Source organism: Muntiacus reevesi, chromosome 1 (genome assembly GCF_963930625.1).
Source record: "Muntiacus reevesi chromosome 1, mMunRee1.1, whole genome shotgun sequence".
NCBI classification, from domain to species: Eukaryota; Metazoa; Chordata; class Mammalia; order Artiodactyla; family Cervidae; genus Muntiacus; species Muntiacus reevesi.
Genome location: NC_089249.1, coordinates 188,723,031 through 188,742,156, shown reverse-complemented (window position 1 = coordinate 188,742,156; position 19,126 = coordinate 188,723,031). Strand labels below are relative to the sequence as shown.

Sequence of the window (19,126 nt, the reverse complement as noted above, 5' to 3'; positions counted from 1 at the left end):
TACCTGGTTCAATCCTTAAACCGTTCATCACTCTTAGCAAGATGGTTGCAACCAGTACAGCCTAGAGACAGGGATGAATTGTGATAACATCAAATGTAACTCTTCCAGTAAAGCCACTGGGCACACATCAACTGCATATGACTCTTCCCACAGAAAGACACCACTTGAGGACCACACCAGTTAACTGTGGTACATAATTTCAGATGTATAAACAAAAGTATGTAAAATGAAAAGGCAGAGGAATTTGTCCCAACTGAAAGAGCAAGAGATCATGCCTGAAAAAACAGCTATTGAAAGAGAAACAAACAGTTTACCAGATTTTGAATCAATGCGTTAGTAAAGATAATATAAAACTCCATCTTCTCAAGCTAAAATGATTCAAGGAATCTTCCAAAAGAAGTTTTATTTACAGTATTCACCCTGTGAATTTGTTAATAAGTGGAAGACATAAAATATTTAATTCTGTGAAGAAGGACTGATGAACACAATAATAATTTAAACAGGACACTATAAAATCAAAACTAGTTAGAACTGAACACTACAATAAATGAACAGTAAATAGAAGCAGTTAATAGTATACTAGGTGATACAGAAGAATGCATAAGCTAACCAAAATACAGAATAATGGAAATGACTCAGTCAGAAAATAAAATGAAAAATTAAAAATGAGAATAGATTGAGAGATATTTGACTACATTAAGAACACCAACACTGGTATAAATGGAGTGTCCAGGAAGGAAAAGACAGAAAGAGAAGTTAGTGAAAAGGTATTTTGATAAAATTATGGCTAAAAGCCTTCTCAAACCTGAAGGAAAAACCATATCCAGATACCAGATGATAAAAGGGTCCCCCAAAAATGACAGCAACAAGACCCACACCAAGATGCATCAATTAACACAGCAGTATTAAAGATATCAGTTTCTAAAGGAACCAAATTAAAACAGCATTATATAAAATGGAGCCCTATAAGTCTATCAAATGATTTTCTTTCTGTTTGTTTGTTTTTGCAGAAACATTACATGACAAATGGGAGAAGTCTGACATATTTAAGGTGCTGAGTGGAAAAAAAATCTGCAAACTAGGGCATTCTACCCAGCAAGATTATCATTTAGAATCAAAGGAGAGATAAGGAGCTTTTCAGACAAGCAAAGACTGAAATAATTTATCAATTCTAAGCCTACTCTACAAGGAATGATGTAGAATCTTCTCTAAGAAGGAAAGAAAAAGGCATAACAAGTAGTAAGAAACTATATGAAAGACAAAATCCCACTAGTAAAGGAAAACATGTAGAAAGGCTGAAGATCAAATCACTTAAGCTAGGACGAAAATTTAATAGACAAAAAGAATTTCTTAAGTATAGCTACAATAAGAATTAAAGGGATAAATAGTGAGGTTAAATATGACAGCAAACACACAAATGTAGGTCAGAGAGTGAAAATGTAGTGCTATTTGAAAGTGCAGAAACTTAAAAGACAGCCTGTTTTGAAAAGAAAATATAGTTGTAGGTCATCATATAAAACCCCATTGTTTACCATGTCTCAAAAAACTACACTGGATACACAAAAACTAGAGAGAAACACAAACATATTACTTTTCTGTCTAGTTACTCTGTCGAGTCTGATTTGTTAGTACCCATGGGCTGCAGCATGCTAGGCTTCCCTGTCCTTCAACATCTCCCAGAGCTTGTTCAAAGCATATCACTAAATAAAATCATCAAACCTTAAGTAACACACAAAAGGAAAAAACAAGAGCTCCAAAAGCAAAAAACAAGTAACACACTGGCAATAAGCAGTACCTATGGATAATCTCTTTCAGTGTCAGTAGACTAAATGCTCTAATAAAAAGATATTATTCTCAATAAATTCTTCATAAATCTATGATACCCCACCAAAGAAATGAAATTTCAAAACCTTTTTTTCCTCCAAAAGTAAGCAAATTGTGGAGTAGGAAAAAATAAAAACTGTCTGTATACAAGACTGAGAATAAAGCTTAAAAAAGAAAGCGTCTAAATTGTATAAAGAAGCTGAATCCAAAGAAGGAAAGAAAAATGGAAATCCAAGAAAATTTCATACAAGGAGCAAATTTTATTCCATAATGATCAAAAAATCACACTTTCTCGTTCTAAGGCTTTGAATTATGCAATCCAAGGAAATATTATAATTGATCTTTTATACTTGGTATCAAATATAACCTCTTCAGAGCACCCTTTAAATCTTGACTTCTCAGACTGTATAGAAGGGGTCCAGCATGGGTCTGAAAACAGTGTACATGATCAAGGAAATTGTACTTGAATGTGAGCTGTGGGTGGCACCAGAGCTAAGGTAAACTCCTAAGGCTGCAAAACAAAATAGGGAGAAAACCAAGAGGTGGGACACAGGTAGAAAATGCTTTATATTTCCCTTGAGCTGATAAGATCTTACATATGCAGGAAACTGTTTTAGAGTAAGGAAAAAAGTATACTAGCTAAAGGACCAATACCCATCAGAACAGCTGCAAAATACATCACTGTGCTATTAAGAAAGTTGTCAGAACTGGCAAGTTGTACCACCTGACTGATTTCACAGAAAAAGTGGGGGATTTGCACAAGTGGACAGAAGGACAGTCGCAGCACCATTAAGCTGAGTAGCAAGGAAAACAAGGCAATCAGCACCCAGGATGTCAGAACCAGCAGTCCACAGAGCCGGGGGCTCATGATGACCATGTAGTGCAGGGGGTGGCAGATGGCCACATGCCGATCATAGACCATCACACTCAGGAGAATGTCATCCAATCCTGCAAATAGTATGTAAAAATACCTCTGGGTGATGCAGCCTCCATAGGTGATACCTTTGCTCTTGTTCTGGATGTTCCACAGCATCTTTGGCATAGTGGTGGAAATGAAACAGAGGTCTACAGAGGACAGGTTGGAGAGAAAGAAGTCATTGGGGGTGTGAATGTGGGAGTTCGAGCTGATGGTCAAGATGATGAGTAGGTTCCCAAACATAGTGATCAGGTGTGTGGCAAAGGAAAAGCCCACATATGAGGGGTATCAGGTTGGATTCCTTTGAAAGACCGTGAAGGAGAAATCCTGAAATTTATGTATTGTTCCTAGGTTCCATAGGGTGGAGGTGACTACCAGGAAAAAAGGAAATAGTGACAATTTTCACTCTTACTGGTATAATTCACATAGCTGAATTACTCCAATTTCTATTCAGCCCTCAAGAAGTTGGTGTTAATATTTTATTTTCAGATAAGTTCTCTTTGAGCATATGTGTATATGTTTAGCCACTTCAGTCCTGTCCAACACTGGGGGACCCCAAGGACCATAGCACACTGGCCTCCACTGTCCATGGGATTTCCCAAGAAAGAGTTCTGGAGTGGATTGCCATGCTCTCCTCCAGGGGTTCTTCCCAAACCAGGTATTGAACCCACATCTCCTTCTAAACCAAAATTTTGTCATTCTAAACCACTGAGTCACCACAGAAGGCCCTTTGAAGGCACGCTACATTTCCTTTCTGACTAGGAAATTTTTTCCAATTCTCACCACATTTGCTAAGAGGTCATATATTCTAGAGTTTTAACATGATATTTCTTCATTTACTTGAGAAATACATATTTAATGCTAACCATGTTCCAAGCACCTGGAGGCAAGCAGTAGAAGTGCTGAAAAGTAAACCTCTCACAATTCGAGGATAACTAAAGAGGATATTTAGATAAAATATCATAGAATATGTCAGAAAATGACATGTGCCAAGAAGAAAACAAAACCAGATATAAAGGAGAATGGTAGGATGTGCTATTTTGTCCCGAGTGTTCAGGAAAGTCCGGCAAACTAGGTGAGGTTTCAACAGATTCATAAAGAGAGAGAGACAAGGAACTAGTGTGATGTCAAAAGTGTGTGCCTGGAAGAGGGAGCTGGCAACTGCTAAGGACATGAGGAAGATGCTTGTTCCATATGTTCAAGTGCAAACACGGAAGAGAAAAACCACAATGATCTGGCCTTATTGCATGCTCTTGGCTTCCATCTTCTCTGACGCTCTCCTGCAGTGTCTGTGGAGCTATCAGACTCACCTGCCTGAAGATTGAGAGAGAAAGCTTTCCCTGTAGAAGTCAAAATTCCTCCCTAAATGATTATTGATGCAGATGGAATTTTGTCAGCAAAGAAGAAAACAGGAAGTGATTAAATCAAGCATTGGTTCCCAGACAGATGCAGAACTTCAGATGCAAGAACCAGGTCCTCACCAACCAAAGTGGCACTGCCTGAGGGACTGTATCAGTGGAGATATTTGGAGCTTCTTGTATCAGCTCATTAGACATGTTTCCTCTGGTTACTCCAACCTGTAACCAAATGACTTCACTTGGGGACACTTTTCTGGACAGAAAGGATTTTTTTTCTACTGATTTGCTGTTCCTAAGACACTACATTGTAAGTTACATGAATTCACTTTTCATCACTAATTCCCCTTTAATTCTCTTGTTTCCAAAGCCCTAAGGGTCCCAGCATGTCATCACATCCAATAATACAAAATTTTCTTTAAATTGTAACATTGTGGATTTGTCTTGACTAGGTCCCTCGGGGCTTTAATGTTTTGATTTATGGCAGGGACTGAAATGCAGTACTTGGATGTTCTATCCAGAAGAGTCGGAAATGTAGTAGTTGGATGCAGTCTCAAAAGTGGCAGAGTGATCTCTGTTTGTTTCCAAGGCAAACCATTCAATATCACAATAATCCAAGTCTATGCCCTGACCAGTAATGCTGAAGAAGTTGAAGTTCAATGGTTCTATTAAGATCTACAAGACCTTCTAGAACTAGCATCCAAAAAAGATGTCCTTTTCATTAGAGAGGACTGGAATGCAAAAGTAAAAAAAACCAGGATTAACAGGCAAATTTGACCTTGGAGTACAGAATGAAGCAGGGCAAAGACTAATAGAGTTTTGCTAAGAGAACGCACGGTCATAGCAAACACCCTCTTACAACAACACAAGAGAAGACTACACATGGACATCACCAGATTGTCAACACCTAAATCAGATTGATTATATTCTTTGCAACCAGAGATGGAGAAGTTCTATATACTCAGCAAAAACAAGACCGGGTGCTTACTGTGGCTCAGATCATGAACACCTTATTGCCAAATTCTGACTTAAACTGAAGAGAGTGGGAAAAACCACTAGACCATTCAAGTATGACTTTAATCAAATCCCTTATGATTATACAGTGGAAGTGAGAAATAGATTTAAGAGACTAGATCTGAGAGAGTGCCTAATGAACTATGGATGGAGGTTCATGACATTGTACAAGAGACAGGGATCAAGACCATCCTCAAGAAAAAGAAATGCAAAAAAAAAAAAAAAAAAAAAAGCAAAATGGCTGTCTGAGGAGGCCTTACAAATAACTGTGAAAAGGAGAGAAGTGAAAAGCAAAGGAGAAAAGGACTGATATACCCATCTGAATACAGAGTTCCAAAGAATAGCAAGAAAAGATAAGAAAGCCATCCTCAGTGATCAGTGCAAAGAAATAGAGGAAAACAATAGAATGGGAAAGACTAGCCATCTCTTCAAAAAAATTAGAGATACCAAGGGAATATTTCATGCAAAGATGTGCACTATAAAGGACATAAATGGTATGGACCTACAGAAGCAGAAGATATTCAGGAGAGGTAGCAAGAATACACAGAAATACTATACCAAAAAAAAGATCTTCACGATCCAGATAATCACAATGGTATGATCACTCACCTAGAGCCAGAAATCCTGGAATGCAAAGTCAAGTGGGTCTTAGGGAGCATCACTACGAATAAAGCTAGTGTAGGTGATGGAATTCCAGTTGAGCTATTTCAAATCCTAAAAGATGATGCTGCGAAAGTGCTACCAGCAAATTTGGAAAACTCAACAGTGGCCACAGGATTGGAAAAGGTCAGTTTTCACTCCAATCCCAAAGACAGGCAATGCCAAAGAATGCTCAAACTACCTCACAATTGCACTCATCTCACATGCTAGCAAGGTAATGCTCAAAATTCTCCAAGACAGACTTCAATAGTACATGAACTGTGAACTTCCAGATATTCAAGCTGGTTTTAGAAAAGGCAGAGAAACCAGAGATCAAATTGCTAACATCCACTGGATCCTTGAAAAAGTGAAAAAGTTCCAGAAAAATATCTACTTCTGTTTTATTGATTATGCCAAACCCTTTGACTGTGTGAATCACAGCAATCTGTGGAAAATTCTTCAAGAGATGTGAATACCAGACCACCTGACCTGCCTCTTGAGAAATCTGTATGTAGGTCAGGAAGCAACAGTTAAAGCTGGACATGGAACAACAGACTGGTTCCAAATAGGGAAAGGGGCACGTTAAGGGTGTATATTCTCACCCTGATTATTTAACTTACGTGCAGGGTACATCATGAGACACGCTGAGCTGGAGGAAGCACAAGTTGGAATCAAGATTGTCAGGAGAAATATCAATAACCTCAGATATGCAGATGACACCACCCTTATGGCAGAAAGTGAAGAGGAACTAAAAAGCCTCTTGATGAAAGTGAAAGAGGAGAGTGAAAAAGTTGGCTTAAAGCTCAACATTCAGAAAACTAAGATCATGGCATCTGTTCCCATTGCTTCATGGCAAATAGATGGGGAAACAATGGAAACAGTGGCTGACTTTATTTTTTGGGGGAGGTCCAATACCACAGCAGATGGTGATTGTGGCCATGACATTAAAAGAGGCTTAGTCCTTGGAAGGAAAGTTATGATCAACCTAGACAGCATATTAAAAACAGAGTCATTACTTTGCTAACAAAGGTCCGTCTAGTCAAGCCTATTTTTTTTTCCAGTAGTCGTGTATGGATGTGAGAGTTGGACTATGAAGAAAGCTGAGTGCTGAAGAATTGATGCTTTTGAACTGTGGTGTTGGAGAAGACTCTTGAGCATCCCTTGGACTGCAAGATCTAACCTGTCCATCCTAAAGGAAATCAGTCCTAAATATTCATTGGAAGGACTGATGTTTAAGCTGAAACTCCCATACTTTGGCCACCTGTTGTGAAGAACTGACTTATTTGAAAAGACCCTAATGCTGGAAAAGATTGAAGGCGGGAGGGGAAGGAGATGACAGAGTAAGAGATGGTGGGATGGCATCACTGACTCAATGGATATGAGTTTGAGTAAACTCCTGGAGTTGGTGATGGACAGGGAGACATGGCATGCTGTTTTCATGGGGTTGCAAAGAGTAGGACATGACTGAGTGACTGAACTGAACTGAACTGAAGTTATGGCAAGGACAGAACCAGTGAAATCTCTAAACATTACTATTCTCCTCTTCAAAGAGGGGGATGACTTTGTTACTTTAGAATAAAACCATGGTTAATATATTCCTTGGTTGCATGATGTTTTCTCCAAGCCAAATAGAAATTTCCCAGTTATATCAGAAGTTAAGAGCTATCCTTTAATTCCTAATTACTAAATGTTTGTACTTAAAAGAGAGATATTTGTGTGTTGACATATACCACGAACTATCTTAGTGTATTATATGTGTGTATGTCCTGTGCTCAGTCACATCTGAGTCTTTGTGACCCCATGGACTGTAGCCTGCCAGGCTTCCTCCATCCAAGTGTTTTGCCAATCAAGAATATTAGAGTGGGTTGCCTTTCCATTCCTCTGGGATCTTCCCAATGCAGAGGTCAAACCCATATGTTCTGCATTGCAGGCAGATCCACCAGGTGGATCAGGCAGTAAAGAATCTGTCTGCATGCAGGAGATACAGTATATATGGATTTGGATATAGACACATAGTGTGTGTGTGTGTGTGTGTGTGTGTGTGTGTGTGTGCACCACAACCTGAGATGAGTGGATGCTTGGGGAACCTGGCTGCGAGTCACAGCAGAGGCTCAGACATGAAGCAATGTTTAAGCAGGGCCATGGCACCTACTGCAGGTGCTTACATGGGCTTCACATCAGAAGCAACTCTAGTCACTGACTTCAGCTGGGTGACACAGCCACACCCCTACCCGTGCCAGAAGTTCATGCAGGTCCCAGCTCCCTGGATTTGCAGCCCATAGTATTACAAGAACAGTAGTCCTATTGTAGGGCCAAAATAACTTCAGACACAAAGATGCTTCTGAGCAGGGGAGGGCCAACTGTTGGTGGTCCCTACAGAGACAGTGCATCAGAGGCAGTCTGCATCTCAAGCTCTTCCCAGGCCAAGAGGTCTAAGTCCCACCACATGTAGAGGGCCTCACACTAGCACTTCTTCCTCCAGCACAGCTCCCCTCTGGGTCGACCAAGCTGGTGCAGGAGTAGGGGAGCACACCCTTAGGGGGAGCAAGGTCAGCTCAGACCTGACCCTCAGGGCTTCTGCTCTAGCAACTTGGTACCTGTCTCCCTCCCTTTAGGTCAGTGTGCTGTTAGTCATTCAGACTTGTCCAACTCTTTGTGAACCCCATGGATGGTAGCCTGCCAGGCTCCTCCATCCATGGAATTTTCCAGGCAAGAATACTGAAATGGGATGCCATTTCCTTCTGACCTCTAAACAAAGAGGAAGCCATATCTCATACTTGACTCAAGCTCAAGGTCTCCATACCTCCTAAGAAGATGATTGTAATCAGTACAGCCCAAAGAAAGGCATGAATTGTGAACATCAGCTCTAGCTCTTCCAGTAAAGTCACTGGTCACACATCAACTCTATATGACTTTTCCCACAGAAAGACACCATTTTAAGACAGCAAGTGTTAACTGTGGTACATAATTTCAGAAGACAGACAGAGGCAATCAAAATGAAAAGACAGAGGAATTTGTCTCAACTTAAATAACAAGATATCATGCCTAAAAATCAGCTAATGAAAGAGAAAAAAACAGTTCACCATATTTGGAATCAATGCATTAGTAAAGATATAAAACTCCATTTTCTCAACAAAAATGATTCAAGGAAACTTCCAAAAGAAGTTTTATTTCCAGTATTCACCCTGTGCATTTTATTAATGAGTGGAAGACCATAAAATATTTAATTCTGTGATAAAAAGGACTGATGAATCAGTTATAATTTTAATAAGGAACTATAAAATCATAACTAGTTAGAACTGAACACTACATTAAATGAAATGAGCAACAACTAGAAGTAATTAATAGTATACCAGGTGATACAGAAGAATGCAGAAGTTAACTGAAATATAGAATCATGGAAATGACTCAGAAAAAAAAAAAAAACATAAAAAATGAGAATAATTTGAGGGATGATTGACTACATTAAAAACACCAACACTGGCACAACTGGAGTGTCCAGGATGGAAAGACAGAAAGAGAAGGTAGTCAAAATATATTTGATAAATATATGGATGGAAACTTCTGAAACCTGAATAAAAAAGCAAATTCATGTACCAGAAACAGAAAGCGTTCCCCAAAAATGACAGCAGAAAGACTTATACTAAGGTACAGAAATTAAAACCACAAAGTTAAAGATGGATTTCTAAAGACAGTAAAAATAAAACAGTGTCACATAAGATGGAAACACATAAGTCTATCAGCTGTTTGTTTGTTTGTTTGCCAAAACTTTCTACGATATAATGGGGAGGCATGACACATTTAAACTGTTGAGAGGGAAAAACGTACAAACCAGGGCATTCGATCCAGCAAGATTAACATTTAGAATTGAAGGAGAGATAAAGAACTTTTCAGACAATCAAAGACTAATAGAATTTATCAATTCTAAACGTACTCTACATGGAACATTATAGGACCTTCTCAAAGAAGGAAAGAAAAAATGCATAGCAAGTGGGAAGAAACTATAAGAAGAGGAAACCCAGGCAAAAACCACTACAATATTGTAAAGTAATTAGCTTCCAACTAATAAAAATAAATGAAAAACAAATTACATTGCCAAAAAAAAAAAAAAAAAGAACAGGAAACCCTGCGAGTAAAGACAGATGCAGAGACAGGCTGAGGGTCAGATCACTGAGCTAGTGTGAGAACTCAGTAGACAAAATAATACTAAAATCAAGTATATCTGCAATAAGAATGAAAGGGATACATAGGGAGGTATCAAATGTGACATCAAAGACACAAAATGTAGGGCAGAGAGTGAAAATGCAGTGCTCCTAATATGTTTATGAACTTAAAAGACAACTTGTTTTTATAAGTAGACATCACTGTATGTCATCATATGAAGATCTTTTGTTTACCATACATCAAATGCTACACAAGACAAACAAAATCTAGAGAGAAAGGAATACAAGCATATCACTAAATAAAATCATCAAATCTTAAGAAATGCAAAGAAAAAAACAAAAACAAAGAACTACACCAACAAACAGAAAACAAGTTAACAAATGGGCAATAAGTAAAACCTACCTAAAACCTCTTTAACTTCCAGTAGATGAAATGATCTCCCAAAGAACCGATTTAAGAATAAATATTAAAACAACTAAGATCATAGCATCTGGCCCCATTACTGCATGGCAAATAGAAGGGGGAAAGGTGGAAGAAGTGACAGATCCCTCTTCTTGGGCTGCAAAATCACTGTGGACCATGACTGCTGTCATGGAATCAGAAGATGATTGATTCTTGGCAGGAAACCGATGACAAGACTAGACAGTGTATTGAAAATCAGAGACATTACTGTGCCAACAAAGGTCCATAGTCAAGGCTCTGGTCTTCCCAGTGGTCACACATGGTTGTGAGAGCAGGAACATAAAGAAGGCAGAATGTGGAATAGTTGATACCTTTGAACTATGCTGCTTGAGAAGACTCCTGATAGTCCCTTGGACAGCAAGGAGATCAAACCAGTCAGTTTTAAAGGAGATCAACCCTGAATATTCGCTGAAAGGAATGATGCTGAAGCTGAAGTTCCAATATTTTGGTCACCTGATGCAAACAGATGACTCGTTGGAAAAGTCCCTGCTGCTGGGAGAAATCAAGGACAGGAGGAGAAGAGGGCATCAAATGATGAGATGGCTGGATGACATCACCAATGCAATGAACATGAACTTCTGCAAAATCTGGGAGATGGGGAGGGCCAGGCAGGCCACTCGTACTGCAATCCGTGGGGTCATAAAGAGGTGGGCACAACTGTGTGAATAACCAACAACAGACTAAATGCTCTGATGCAAAGACGTTGCTCCTGATAAAGTCTCCATGATTCTATGAAACTCCATCAAAGAAATGGAGTATTTCCAAACATTTTTTGATCCAAAGATAGGAAAATGGTGGGTAGGAAAAAGTAAAATCTGTCTCTATGTAAGACTGAGAATAACACGTAAAAAGATTGTTCCTAAAATTCTATAAAGATACTGAATTCAAAGAAGGAAAGAAAAATGGAAATCCCAGGAAATAAGTGAAGGAGCAAATTTCATTTCACAATGATCAAGAGCAATTTCTGGTTTTAATACTATGAGTTATGCAATCCAGAACACTAGTATAATTGTTTTTTTATACTTGGCATCAAATACAGTCTCTTTAGACCCTCTTTTATATCTCGGTTTCTCAGACTGTAGATGAAAGTGTTCAGCATGGGTGTGACCACAGTGTACATCACTGAGGAAATTGTTCTTGAATGTCAGCTGTGGGTAGGCCCAGAGCTAAGGTACACTCCTAAGGCTGTACAACAAAATAGGAAGACAACTGAGAGGTGGGACACACAAGTGGAAAATGCTTTATAGTTCCCCTGAGCTGATGAGATCTTACATATGCAGGAAACTATTTTAGAATATGAGTAAAGGATGCCAGCACAAGGACCAACACCCATCAGGACAGCTGCAAAATACATCACTATGTTATTAAGAAAGTTGTCAGAACTGGCAAGTTGTACCAGCTGACTGAGTTCACAGAAAAAGTGGGGGATATGCACAAGTGGACAGAAGGACAATCGCAACACCATTAAGCTGTGTAGCAAGGAAAACAAGGCATTCACCACCCAGGATGTCAGAACCAGCAATACACAGAGCCAGGGGCTCATGATGACCATGTAGTGCAAAGGGTGGCGGATGGCCACATACCGATCATAGGCCATCACACTCAGGAGAATATCATCTAATCCTCCAAAGAGTATGTAAAAATATATCTGGGTGATGCAACCTTCATAGGTGATACCTTTGCTATTGTTCTGGATGTTCCACAGCATCTTTGGGATGGTTGTGGAGGTGAAACAGATGTCTACAAAGGACAGGTTGGAGAGGAGGAAATACATGGGTGTGTGGAGGTGGTAGTCTGAGCTGATGACCAGGATGATCAGCAGGTTTCCAAACACAGTGATTAGGTACATGGAGAGGAAAAGCCCAAAGATGAGGGGCTGCACTTCTTGTTCTGAAAGTCACAGAATAATAAATTCTGAAATTCGTGTATTATTCCCTGATTTCATGGGATGGAAGTGCCTACTAGGAAAACGGAAAATAACATGACTCATTTGCACACAAACTGGCATAACTCACATAGCTGAAATACTGAAATTTCTATTTAGCCCTCAAGTAATTGATCTTAATACTTTATTTATAGAAAAGTTCTCTTTGAAAGTATACTCCGTTTCATGTCTGACAAAGAATTTTTGTCCCATTCTCATCACATTGGCAAAGAGCTCATCTATCCTAGAGTTCTAATGAGGTATTTCTTCATTTATTTGAGAAATACATATTTAGTGCTGACCCAGTGGAAAGTGCTGAAAAATAAGCCTCCCTCAATCCAAGGATGGTGGATTAGGATATTCAAAGAAAATACGACAGAATATGTCAGAATGTCACAGATGCTATGAAGAAAACAAAACCAGGTATAAAGGAGAGAGTGGCAGGAGGTGTTATTTTGCCCTGAGTGTTCAGGGAAGAGCTTCAAACTAGGTGATATTTGAAGATTCCTGAAGAAAGAAGTCTTTGTGATGTCAGAAGTAGTGTGTGCCTGGCAGAGGGAGCTGGCACTGCTAAGGACCTGACAGAGATGCTTGTTCCACATGTTCAAGTGCAAACAAGGAAGCCAGTGGAGTGAAGGAATAAGTAGGAGGGAGAGTGATGCTGAGGAACAAGGAGTGTCAAGGATGCTGAGGAAGTAGGAGTGTCAAGGATACTGAGGAACAAGGTAGCCTCCCTGCTACAGCTGAACCTTCAGCACATACAGAATCCCTCCTTCTACGTGGTTCCTTGCACTTTATGAATTTAGTTTAAAATCATCCTGTGAATTATGTCAGTAGCCCTACTTAGTTCCATCTATTGACCAACTCCTGACCTCTGTAGTATAAGTCATCTTAACATAAGAGTACAGATGCCTCTTCTTTAAGAACTGGCCTCTCTTCACAAGGCACAGGCAAACACACACACACACACACACACACACACACACACACACACACACACACACACGATGATTCTGGTTTAAGTTACTATCATAAAATGGTCACCCAGATCCACCCTCATTAGGCCATGAGTGGTTAACACATCAAGCTTGGCAGATCAAATTATTATTCTCCAAATGAATGTATAACTTTTACCCAGAAGTTCAAGGATTTTTAAAATTTATGTGTTTTTTTAATTGAAGGATAATAGCTGTACAGAATTTTGTTATTTTCTGTCAAACCTCAGCATGAATCAGCAATAGGTATATATATATCCCCTCCCTCTGAAACTCCCTACCATCTCCCTCCCCATCTCACCCCCAAATTCCAGTTTGTAAACTTCCCATAGAATAATAAACCTGGGATTCAATGTTGGTATGGCCAATTCCTTCTCAGTATTTAGAGAATGCAAAACATGAGAGAGAAAGAAAAAAAAGAGAGAAATGAAATGGACATAGGCAAATTAAGAGGGAAAATATCCAATAAACTCAAATGACCCCTGAGCAATGCAACAAAGAAAAGTATCCTTGCTTCATCAATATTCCAACTCCAGTGGCAGCTACTTGATACCCAAAAAATAATAATAAATAAAAATGTCTTTTCCAAGGAAATAGATGGGGATATATTTATGACATGATATATCTTACAGTTTAAATTTCCCAGGAGAATAATCAAATGTAATATAAACTACCAATTTAAAATCAGAAATAAATGAAATACAACAAAAGTTGGATATATTTTATATGAAGAAGCAGAATACTTCGTTTTCTTGAGGGGTTTTCCTATTTATTTACTTCAGTTCATAAATAAGATGATTAGGCTTATTGTCTACTTTTTACTGGAAGCCTTTTATGCCTCCCATTCTTTCTAATGGGGCTTCCTTAGTGGCTCATTGGTAAAGAATCTGCCTGCAATCCAGGAGGCCAAGGTTCAATCCCTCATTCAGAAAAATCCCCTGGAGAAGGAAAGTGTAACCCACTCCAGTATTCTGGCCTGGAAAAATCCATGGACAGAGGAGCTGGGTGGGCTACAGTCCATGGGATCACAAAAGGGTCAGACACAACTTAGCGACTGAATCACCACCACCATTTCTTCTAACTGAGCTTCCTTTATTAACATTTGTCAACATTATTGAGTGAAGTGCTCACTTTATTTTTAGACCTAAACAGATACATTAACATTAGGAAAGCCAGAAAATAACTACAGTGCTCTCTGGCCTCTGGATATGCTAGATGGTTCTCAGCGGACCTCAGGTACATGCTCCTGGCTTCTGTCCTCTCTGACCCTCTCCTGAAAAGTGTGCTGAGGTCTCACCTGCCCGAAGATTGAGAGAGAAGGCTTTCCCTGTAGAAGTCCAAGTTCCTCTCTAAATGATTAATGAGGCAGACTGATTTTTTTTCCATAAACAAGAGTACAGGAAGGGGTAAAATCAAGCATTGGCTCCAAGACAGATTCAGGAGTCTAAATTAAGGACTAGGTCCTCACCAACCAAAGTGGCACAGGCGAAGGGGCTGCAGCAGAGGAGATATTTCCAGTTTCTTGTGCCAGCTCACAGGGCTTCTCCGGTGGCTCAGTGATAAAGAATCCACCTGCAATACAGGAGTTGCAGGAGATGGCGGCTTGATTCCTGGGTCAGGAAAATCCCCTGGAGGACTGCATGGCAACCCACTCCAGTGTTCTTGCTTGGTGAATACCATGGACAGAATTGCCTAGAGGGCTGCAGTACTTGGGGTCTCAAAGAGTTGGACAGGACTAAAGGGACTTAGCAAGCATGCACATAGGTCAGCTAATTAGGCATATTTTTCTTTTGTTACTTCAGCCTCCAAGTACATGATTTCCCTTGGGGACACTGGGCTAGACACAATGCAATTATTTTTCTGTTGATTCTCTGTTACTAGGTGATTGCATTATAAGTTGGGTGATTCAGTTTTTCTCACTCCTTACCCTTTAATTCTTCTGCTATCACAGCACTAAGGCTCCCAGGACCTCATCACATCCCTGAGATATAACTCTTCTTCTTTTTCTTATTTTTTCATTTATCTATATTAGTTGGAGGCTAATTAATTTACAATATTGTAGTGTTTTTTGCCATACAGTGATATGAACCAGCAATGGATTTATATGTGTTCCCCATCCTGAAGCCCCCTCCCCATCCCATCTCTCTGGGTCATCGTAGTGCACCAGCCCTGAGCACTTGTCTCATGCATCAAGCCTGGACTGACGATCTCTTTCACAATTGATAATATACATGTTTCAATGCTATTCTCTCAGACCATCCCACCCTCATCCTCTCACTTATAATGCAAAATTCTGTTCTATACATCTGTGTCTCTTTTTATGTATTGCATACAGGGTTATGGTTAACATCTTTCTAAATTCCAATTAAAAGTGTTAGTACTCTGTATTGGTGTTTTTCTTTATGGCTTACTTCACTCTGTATAATGGGCTCCAGTTTCATCTACCTCATTAGAACTGATTCAAAAGTATTCTTTTTAATGGCTGAGTGATATTCCACTGTGTATATGTACCACAACTTTCTTATCCATTTGTCTGCTGATGGGCATCTAGGTTGCTTCCATGTCCTGGCTATTATAAACAGTGCTGCGATGAACATTGGGGTGCACGTGTCTCTTTCAGATCTGGTTTCCTCAGTGTGTATGCCCAGAAGTGGGATTGCTGGGTCATATGGCAGTTCTATCTCCAGGTTTTTAAGAAATCTCCACACTGTTTTCCATAGTGGTTGTACTAGTTTGCATTCCCACCAACAGTGTAAGAGGGTTCCCTTTTCTCCACACCCTCTCCAGCATTTATTGCTTGTAGACTTTTGGATAGCAGCCATCCTGACTGGCGTGTAATGGCACCTCATTGTGGTTTTGATCTGCATTTTTCTGATGATGAGTGATGTTGAGCATCTTTTCATGTGTTTGTTAGCCATCTGTATGTCTTCTTTGGAGAAATGTCTGTTTAGTTCTTTGGCCCATTTTTTGATTGGGTCATTTATTTTTCTGGAATTGAGCTTCAGGAGTTGCTTGTATATTTTTGAGATTAATCCTTTGTCTGCTTCCTCATTTGCTATTATTTTCTCCCAATCTGAGGGCTGTCTTTTTACCTTACTTATAGTTTCCTTTGTTGTGCAAGAGCTTTTAAGTTTCATTAGGTCCCTTTTGTTTATTTTTGCTTTTATTTCCAATATTCTGGGAGGTGGGTCATAGAAGATCTTGCTGTGATTTATGTTGGAGAGTGCTTTGCCTATGTTCTCCTCTAGGAGTTTTATAGTTTCTGGTCTTACATTTAGATCTTTAATCCATTTTGAGTTTATTTCTGTGTAAGGTGTTAGAAAGTGTTCTAGTTTCATTCTTTTACAAGTGGTTGACCAGTTTTCCCAGCACCACTTGTTAAAGAGGTTGTCTTTTTTCCATTGTATATCCTTGCCTCCTTTGTCAAAGATAAGGTGTCCATAGGTTTGTGGATTTATCTCTGGGCTTTCTATTCTGTTCCATTGATCTATATTTCTGTCTTTGTGCCAGTACCATACTCTCTTGATGACTGTGGCTTTGTAGTAGAGTCTGAAGTCAGGCAGGTTGATTCCTCCAGTTCCATTCTTCTTTCTCAAGATTACTTTGGCTATTCGAGGTTTTTTGTATTTCCATACAAATTGTGAAATTATTTGTTCTAGTTCTGTGAAAAATACCGTTGGTAGCTTGATAGGGGTTGCCTTGAATCTATAGATTGCTTTGGGTAGAATAGCCATTTTGACAATATTGATTCTTCCAATCCATGAACACGGTATGTTTCTCCATCTGTTTGTGTCCTCTTTGATTTCTTTCATCAGTGTTTTATAGTTTTCCATGTACAGGTCTTTTGTTTCTTTAGGTAGATATACGCCTAAGTATTTTATTCTTTTTGTTGCAATGGTGAATGGTATTGTTTCCTTAATTTCTCTTTCTGTTTTTTCATTGTTAGCATATAGGAATGCAAGGGATTTCTGTGTGTTAATTTTATATCCTGCAACATTGATTAGCTCTAGTAATTTTCTGGAAGAGTCTTTAGGGTTTTCTATGTAGAGGATCATGTCATCTGCAAACAGCGAGAGTTTCACTTCTTCTTTTCCTATCTGGATTCCTTTTACTTCTTTTTCTGCGCTGATTGCTGTGGCCAAAACTTCCAACACTATGTGGAAGAGTAGTGGTGAGAGTGGGCACCCTTGTCTTGTTCCTGATTTCAGGGGAAATGCTTTCAATTTTTCACCATTGAGGGTGATGCTTGCTGTGGGTTTGTCATATATAGCTTTTATTATGTTGAGGTATGTTCCTTCTATTCCTGCTTTCTGGAGAGTTTTAATCATAAATGAGTGTTGAATTTTGTCAAAGGCTTTCTCTGCATCTATTGAGATAATCACAGGGTTTTTATCTTTCAATTTGTTAATGTGGTGTATTACGTTGATTGATTTGCAGATATTAAAGAATCCTTGCATTCCTGGGATGAAGCCCACTTGGTCATGGTGTATGACTTTTTTAATATGTTGTTGGATTCTGTTTGCTAGAATTTTGTTGAGGATTTTTGCATCTATGTTCATCAGTGATATTGGCCTGTAGTTTTCTTTTTTTGTGGCATCTTTGTCTGGTTTTGGAAATAGGGTGATGGCGGCTTCATAGAATGAGCTTGGAAGTTTACCTTCTTCTGCAATTTTCTGGAAGAGTTTGAGTAAGATAGGTGTTAGCTCTTCTCTAAATTTTTGGTAGAATTCAGCTGTGAAGCCATCTGGTCCTGGGCTTTTGTTTGCTGGAAGATTTTTGATTACAGTTTCGATTTCCTTGCTTGTGATGGGTCTGTTAAGATCTTCTATTTCTTCCTGGTTCAGTTTTGGAAAGTTATACTTTTCTAAGAATTTGTCCATTTCATCCAAGTTGTCCATTTTATTGGCATAGAGCTGCTGGTAGTAGTCTCTTATGATCCTTTGTATTTCAGTGTTGTCTGTTGTGATCTCACCCTTTTCATTTCTAATTTTGTTAATTTGGTTCTTCTCTCTTTGTTTCTTAATGAGTCTTGCTAATGGTTGTCAATTTTGTTTATTTTTTCGAAAAAACAGCTTTTAGCTTTGTTGATTTTTGCTTTGGTCTCTTTAGTTTCTTTTGCATTTATTTCTGCCCTAATTTTTAAGATTTCTTTCCTTCTGCTAACCCTGGGGTTCTTCATTTCTTCCTTCTCTAATTGCTTTAGGTGTAGAGTTAGGTTATTTATTTGGCTGTTTTCTTGTTTCTTGATGTAAGCCTGTAATGCTATGAACCTTCCCCTTAGCACTGCTTTTACAGTGTCCCATAGGTTTTGGGTTGTTGTGTTTTCATTTTCATTCATTTCTATACATATTTTGATTTCTTTTTTGATTTCTTCTCTGATTTGTTGGTTATTCAGAAGCGTGTTATTTAGCCTCCATATGTTTGAATTTTTAACAATTTTTTTTCCTGTAATTGAGATCTAATCTTACTGCACTGTGGTCAGAAAAGATGACTGGAATGATTCCAATTTTTCTGAATTTTCCAAGACCAGATTTATGGCCCAGGATGTGATCTATTCTGGAGAGGGTTCCGTGTGCACTTGAGAAAAAGGTGAAGTTGATTGTTTGGGGGTGAAATGTCCTATAGATATCTATAGGTCTAGCTGGTCCATTGTGTCATTTAAGATTTGTGTTTCCTTGTTAATTTTCTGTTTAGTTGATCTATCCATAGTTGTGAGTAGGGTATTAAAGTCTCCCACTATTATTGTGTTCCTATTAATTTCCTCTTTCATACTCGTTAGCGTTTGCCGTACATATTGCGGTGCTCCTATGTTGGGTGCATATATATTTATAAT

General features: G+C 38.9%; 2 pseudogenes; both read right to left on the bottom strand.

The window, feature by feature from the left end:
- Positions 1 to 2,222: 2,222 nt before the first annotated feature.
- Positions 2,223 to 2,983, bottom strand: LOC136156015 (olfactory receptor 7A10-like; annotated as a pseudogene).
- An 8,391-nt stretch (positions 2,984 to 11,374) lies between these two features.
- LOC136156011 (olfactory receptor-like protein OLF4) lies at positions 11,375 to 12,223 on the bottom strand (annotated as a pseudogene).
- Positions 12,224 to 19,126: the final 6,903 nt, after the last annotated feature.